Raw genomic sequence first — 6,266 nt, 5'->3', positions numbered from 1 at the left:
TGGCCTGGATGGGTCAGCCATCTGGGACTTCTGCCGGCCAAGGTTCTGTGCAATCCCCTGCTTGGAAGCTTGGAACACACTAGAAATTAATTCATCACCCCCACTCCTGCGCAGACAGTAGAAGGGTTTGTGGCCCAGCTTAGCTGGCCCTCTGGGTCCAAAGCCTATGGTCAAGGATCTCTGCTCTGCTGTTGGGAAGGAAGCTTGGCAGGGGGTTGGGGGTGGGCCGACCCTGATGACGCCAGAGGAAGGTGTCATTCTGTCTCTAACACGCTTTGATCCAACACCCCACCACCACCACTATGGTTGCCTTTCTGTGGCCTGGGGAGGCCATCATGTATGCCAAGGCTGGTTTCAAACTCACCGTATGACCAAAAGTGACATTGAAGGCCTATTCCTCCAAATGCTAGGAGGACAGACATGCTCCACCGCACCCCATTTTGTCAGCTTCATGTTCCCAGCCCTTGCTTTATTGTTCAAGACCGGGTCTCGCGCTTCCTTTAACTCAGGCTGGCTTTGAACTGGTATCCCTCTCCTTGACTCTGTCTCCAAAGTGCTGGGATTGCAGGCATAAACCATCAGCTTGTAAAACTAGATCCAGGTAGGTAGACAATGTCTCCAGAACTGTTTTCTCCCTGTGCCTTCCCCCCACCCACCTACCCACCGAGACAGGGTTTCTCTGTGTAGCCTTGGCTGTCCTGGAACTCACTCTGTAGACCAGGCCAGCCTCAAACTCACAGCAATCCACCTGCCTCTGCTTCCCAAGTGCTGGGATTAAAGGCGTGCGCCACCCACTCCCCTACCCTGGCTCTTTCTCCATGTCCCAGCTGCTTCTTTTTTGATGGCTTTGTGTTCAAGGAGGTGTCAGTCTACATTAGCCATTCTTTTTTTTAATTTTTTCCCCGTGACAGGGTTTCTCTGTGTAGCCCTGGCTGTCCTGGAACTCACTCTGTAGCACAGCCTGGCCTCAAACTCACAGAGATCCACCTGCCTCTGCCTCCAGAGTGCTAGGATTAAAGGCGTGTGAGTGACTACACTGCTTTACATCAAGATGCAGGATTGAGTTTCTCACACCTTGAGTCTCAGGTGGCCTCATGACTTCCATGCCATACAGTGCCCACTGTTGGGTCATTTACTCTATGCAGTGGTCCTCAACCCTCCTAATACTGTGGTCCTTTAATACAGTTCTTCATGTTGTGGTGATCTCCCCCAACCATAAAATTATTTTGTTGCAAAAAAAAAAAATTATTTTGTTGCTACTTCATAATTGTAATTTTGCTACTGTTATAATTTTTAAATATGAATTGTTATTAATATAAATGTCTGTGTTCTCTGATGGTCTTAGGTGACCCCTGTGAAAGTTATTTGACACACACACCCCCAAAGGGGTCTCGACCCATAGGTTGAGAACCACTGCTCTTGGGAGATCCAGCTGCTGTGTAAGAAGTCAAGTCTAGTTACCATGAGGCCATTGTACTAAAGAAGCCTAGTTCTGGCTGGAGAGATGGCTCAGAGGTTAAGAGCACTGGCAGCTCTTCCAAAGGTCCTGAGTTCAATTCCCAGCAACCACATGGTAGCTGACAACTGTCTATAACGAGATCTTGTGCCTTCTTCTGGCATGCAGCCATCACCACCAAGGCTGCAGACGTGTGACTGATGTTGTCCTGGGTCTTCTATACCAGTTCACCCACCAGCAGAGTATCATTAAGTGACTTTAGTTATTACCTCAATGAGCATAATTGGAACTGGTCCCAGTATCCATGTTGAGTAGCTCTGCAAAAACCTGCATCCATGTGCACATAGCCACTTGAAGATGTATATGCACATACATATAGTTACAAATAAAAATGGGTGTTTATACATTTAAAGGGCTAAAGAGTTGGTTCAGCAGTTAAGACCCAGTTTGGGGGTGCGGGAGGCGGGGGGAGGAGGCCAGGCATGGTGGCCCACACCTTTAATCCCAGGCAGAGGCAAGTGGATCACTGTGAGTTTGAGGCCAGCCTGGTCTACAAAATGAGTCCAGGACAGCCATGGCTACACAGAGAAACCCTGTCTCAAAAGACAAAAACAAAACAAGACCCAGTTTTGATTCACAGCTCCCAAATGGTGGCTCACACCCATCTGTAACTCCAGTCCCAGGGATCCGATGGCGCCTTTTTGTTCTCTGAGGGCAGCAAGCATGCATATGGCACACAAACATACAAGCAGGCAAAACACTCATACATAAACTAAAAATTTAAAAAGTCTCAAAACTGTAAGAATACAATTGGGGCTGGAGAGATGGCTCAGTGGCTAAGAGCGCTTGCTGCTCTTGCAGAGGACCCAAGTTCAGTTCCCAGCACCCCATCACATGGTTCACAACTGCCTCTAACTCCAGCTCCAGAGCATCTAGTCCCCTCTTCTGGCCTCTGTGGGCACCCGTACACATATGGCATACACTCACATAGGCATACAGACACACACATATTAAATTAGTCATATATATACACGTATATATTCAAAATGGAGGAAATAAAGAGAAAAGAGCACAGTTGTCCAGGCAAGTCCCGCACGGAATCTAGCGCTACTGAGTCTGTGGGACACAATAAAATGGTTATCTTTTTTTTTTTTTTTTTGCGACAGGGTTTCTCTGTGTAGCCTTGGCAGTCCTGTAGACCAGGCTGGCCTCAAACTCAGCATTCCACCTGCCTCTGCCTCTGCTGGGATTAAATGTGTGCGCCACCACACACAGCTCTAAAATGGTTATCATTTAAGGCAGTGAAACTGGAGTGACAGGACCTGGAGCAGAGGGTGACTCCATGTTATCTCTCCCAGTAGCTTCAAGGCCTCTTTAGCGTATCTCAGAAACCTTCAGCAATTGTTCCATTAAAACACCTGGTCTGTCAGCAAATCCTTCCTCAGAGACACTTCCAAGAATATAGACTCGGACTCTAGATTCATGAGATTTTCCCGCCATTTCTATTGTTAGTAAGGTTTGCTAGATACCCACCGTGCCTCTGGGAGCCCTTCCCTCACAGCCCCGGGCTAAGTCAATGGTCCCTCTTTTGCCCTACAATCCCTGAGTTGCTTGCCCCTCTGTGGACAGAGGCTCTACAGAATAAAGCATCTCGGCATTCCAGTACCCAGAAAGCTCAGAAAAAGTGTGGAGTGGGCTAGCCTGGCCTCTCACACTCTGACTGAGATAGCCCATGCTCTCTGCCCTCTCCAGAGTAAGGAATAAACCAAACCTGACAGACCCACAGGTTTCCCTCAAGTCATCATGTCAGGGCCTTCCTCTGGCCCAAGAGAGGCTTGTTGTAGAAGATCAAGACAGGCTGGGATACGATGGTTGACCCCCTGCAGACCTCAGGGTCCTCAGTAACAAGGATATTCCCTCCTTTTCTCTGTACTTTCTGGCTCTGACATGGGCCTTGTTGGCGCCATTGGATTTTTAATATTTTCCATTCCTGGAAGTTAGACAGCACTTCACCTCAAAAATGCTTCTTCCCCCTCACCAAGGGTGTGGTGCCTCTCACTTTCCAGTGAGAGGAGCCCAGGACTGAACCCACATTCTAGGCCTTGGGAGCAGTCATAGCCTAGCCCTAGAACAAGAGGTACCAGGAATGTCTTCCCAGCCATTGGAGTGAGTTCCCAGGCTGCCCGAGGCTTACGGCCCCACAAGAAGCCTAGGTTATGTGACTCTGTTTCATCTGAGGCCCCAGCCGCCCCATCCTGTCGATTCTCTGACCTTGACCCTGAGGTTCTGCCACTGTGCTTGTTTTCCCAGGCACTTGGGGGGCCCTCAGACTTCAAGCTTGGGTCACCAAGGAGCTGGGACCAGACCTTGATTCCCAACATCCCCATGAAAAGCCCAGTGTAGTGCTGCGTGCTTATTTTTCCAGCCCTGCGGAAGACAGACAGATCCTGGAGCTCCCTTGCCAGCCTTACTGGCAATAATAGGTCCCAAAGACCCTGCACAAAGTATAAAGTGGATGGCTCGTACAGAACAACACTCAGGGTTGACCTCTGGTTACCACATATATGCTCACACAGGTGTGTCTGCACACACGTGTGCTCATGAACACACACACACACACACACACACACACACTAACCTAGTCCCAGGCTAGAAAAGCCCTTTTCCAAGATGACTCTCTACTTCTGCTTTGATGATCAAAGATACCATACTACCCAATTTATGCCCCACTGTAGTGAGGGAAGAGAAAGCACTTGAAAAAGAGAGAGGAAGCCAGGTGGTGGTGGCGCACGCCTTTAATCCCAGCAGTTGGGAGGCAGAGGCAGGAGGATCTCTGTGAATTGGAGCCCAGCCTGGTCTACAAAGCAAGTTCAGGACAGCCAAGGCTACACAGAGAAACCCTGTCTCAAAAAGCCAAAAAGAAGAAGAAGAAGAAGAAGAAGAAGAAGAAGAAGAAGAAGAAGAAGAAGAAGAAGAAGAAGAAGAAGAAAGAAGAGAAGAGAAGAGAAGAGAAAAGAAAAGAAAAGAAAAAGAGAGGGCCCCTATGGGTAAGTCCAGAATTCCCAAACCAGCCTTACCCCAGCAGACACTTGGGAGCCACTAGCTCTGTCCCAGACCAGGACCTAACAAACCAGCCTGGAGATCTCCTTCACCCAGGTCCTCTCTAGATAGCACCCAGCCATCTGTGCGGCTGACTAATGGATTTTTCTCCCCAAGCACAGCCGACGGTCAGCCATGAGCATGGGATGTGGGATCAAGGCCACCCCTCCACCATTACCTTCCTCTTTGCCGTGGAAACTAATAGGCTGCACTCACTAGAGGATTAAAGCTTGTTGCCTGGGCTGTGCGGGTAAGAATGACCCATGGCCTGGTAAAGAGAGCTCGCATCTGCTTTTTTCCCCCTGAGAAGGGGGGGATTTGCAAGGGGCTTCGGGGGCCCCCCAGAGGAAAGAATGGAGGAGGAGGCCCAGCCTTTGCCTGTCCCTGGGGGAGACCTGAGCCCTCAATCTCTTAGCCACTTTCCTCACTGACAGGAACCGAGCCTAGCGCTAGAGACGCGAGGTTTGAGCCCCAGGAAGACATTACTGCCTTCTTCAGAGGAGCCTGCAGGAAAGGCCCACACAGAGGGTTGCGTGCAGCCCTCCTTCCCAAGCTTTTGGGCAATGGTGGATGTTAAGTGGTTCTACGTTGGCCCACAGTACACAGACAGTCCTGGCTCAGCTCAGGCTAGACTCCGAGGGAGTAAAAAGGACTGCTGGTGGATAAGCAGAAGCTTACACTCGGCATTCCTCACAAACTTGTGAATTGGTTCTGTCTGTGGGGAAGAGCCACTGCCTCCCTCTTCTCCCAATATAGGCAAAGGGGCATCTAGTCCCCTGTTACATTTAACACATACCGAAGTCTCCAGGCTAGCCCGCAGGGGGCTACAAACCTCCCTACCACTATTCTTTTGTTTGTTTGTTTTTCGAGACAGGGTTTCTCTGTGTTAGCCTTGGCTGTCCTGGACTCACTTTGTAGACCAGGTTGGCCTCGAACTCACAGCGATCCGCCCGCCTCTGCCTCCCAAGTGCTGGGATTAAAAGCGTGCGCCACCTACCACTAAGGTGTTCCAGTTTACAGACTCCCTCCCTAGAAGTACTCCCCGGACTGGCAAGGCTTTCCTCACCTTTTGCTATTCTCTCTGGCCCCCTTCCTTGGAGAAATGTGGTACCTACAGGTTTGCTTTTCCTACTGAGGACACACTGGAAGGACAGCCCATTGGCAAGTGGGAGCACCAGGAAAGCTCCAGGCTTTAGAACTAGAAGTGTCAGAGGGTGTGGGGAGGGGCAGCTCAGTTGGCAAAGTGCTGCCTCATAAGCCCAGGAACCTGAGTTTGACCCCCCAGAACCCACATAAAAAGCCAGGCATGTCAGGGCATGCTTGTAATCCCAGAGATGGAAAAATGGGAGGTGGAGACAGGCAGATGCCAGAAGCTTGCTGGCCAGCTAGCCTGGCCTACTTTGTGGCATTCCAGAACAGTGTGAGACCTTGTCTCAAATAAAAAGTGGAAGGCACTTAAGCCAGGTGTGGTGGCTCACACTTTTGATCACAGTACTTGGGAGCAGAAGCAGCTTGGTCTCTATGAGTTCAAGGCCAGCCTGATCTTCAAAGTGAATGCCTGTCTCAAAGAACTAAAGAAGGAAAAGGAAGCAGAGGCTTGCCACGGTGGCCGCACTTGAGTGACAACTGAATCTGTCTTCTGACCTCCTCAGACACATGTGCACACACATGCTCAAATGCACCTGCTCACATACATTCACCCACTGAAGAC

This window comes from Acomys minous (assembly GCF_964271855.1).
Source record: "Acomys minous genome assembly, chromosome: 5".
In the NCBI taxonomy this organism is placed as follows: Eukaryota; Metazoa; Chordata; class Mammalia; order Rodentia; family Muridae; genus Acomys; species Acomys minous.
Note: the sequence above shows the minus strand (reverse complement) of the source record.